This window comes from Rhagoletis pomonella, unplaced genomic scaffold (assembly GCF_013731165.1).
Source record: "Rhagoletis pomonella isolate Grant_MI unplaced genomic scaffold, Rhpom_1.0 Rhpom_scaffold_00002, whole genome shotgun sequence".
Taxonomy (NCBI): domain Eukaryota; kingdom Metazoa; phylum Arthropoda; class Insecta; order Diptera; family Tephritidae; genus Rhagoletis; species Rhagoletis pomonella.
Window position 1 is genome coordinate 40,348,454 of NW_023458556.1, and position 801 is coordinate 40,349,254.

An 801-nucleotide genomic window follows, 5' to 3' on the forward strand; every position below is an offset into this window, starting at 1 on the left:
TAATTAGAGTGGCACTCGGATTAACATAGCATTCAAAGTTCAAGGCGATGTTAGGTTATTTAATTCTTAGCACTGGCCTTAAAAGCCCAATAGAAACCGTCTAAAATAGCTGCAAATCCAATTTAATGTGAAATTTACTCGAAAACAGTTTACGAAACGCAACAACATGTAGATGATTGGAGCCAAATGGTTTTCACTGACCAGCCCCCCGCCTTTTGAATGACAAATTAGGCGTACTTGTGGAACTATGGGCAGCAAGATGATTCAGGTGAAACATCCAGGTAAGGATAATATTTGGGAATGCTTCACAAAAATCATAATTTAACCGTTAAACTTGGATTTCTATTTCTCTGGGTTTTCAGTTTTTTTTATCATGTTACAACCGTTATTATCAGATACAATTTTGTAGACCCTTATAGATTAAAGTCGCTCATATAAGGCTCAATCTTCATCATGACGGTTAAAAATGATCGAAAATCTCAAAAAACTAGGAATCCAAAATAACGATTATTTTTGATCGAACAAAATAAAAATCTCAAAATAACGATTAAGGTTGGCCGAAAAAAATAAAAATCTAAATTTTACGATTTTTACACGGGCCAACGAAAATTGAAAAAAAAATGTTGGTGCGGCAAATGCTTAAGATATTTTTTTTAGACTTTTTTTGTGCTGATTACGAATCCTTAACATATGGAAATAAGCTCGAGATTTTGAGATAAACGAGGTCAAATCGTCAAGAAAATTCCTTTTTTTTTATATTTGAAACGCTCTAGGAAAGAGACAAATGGTGATAGAACCTTC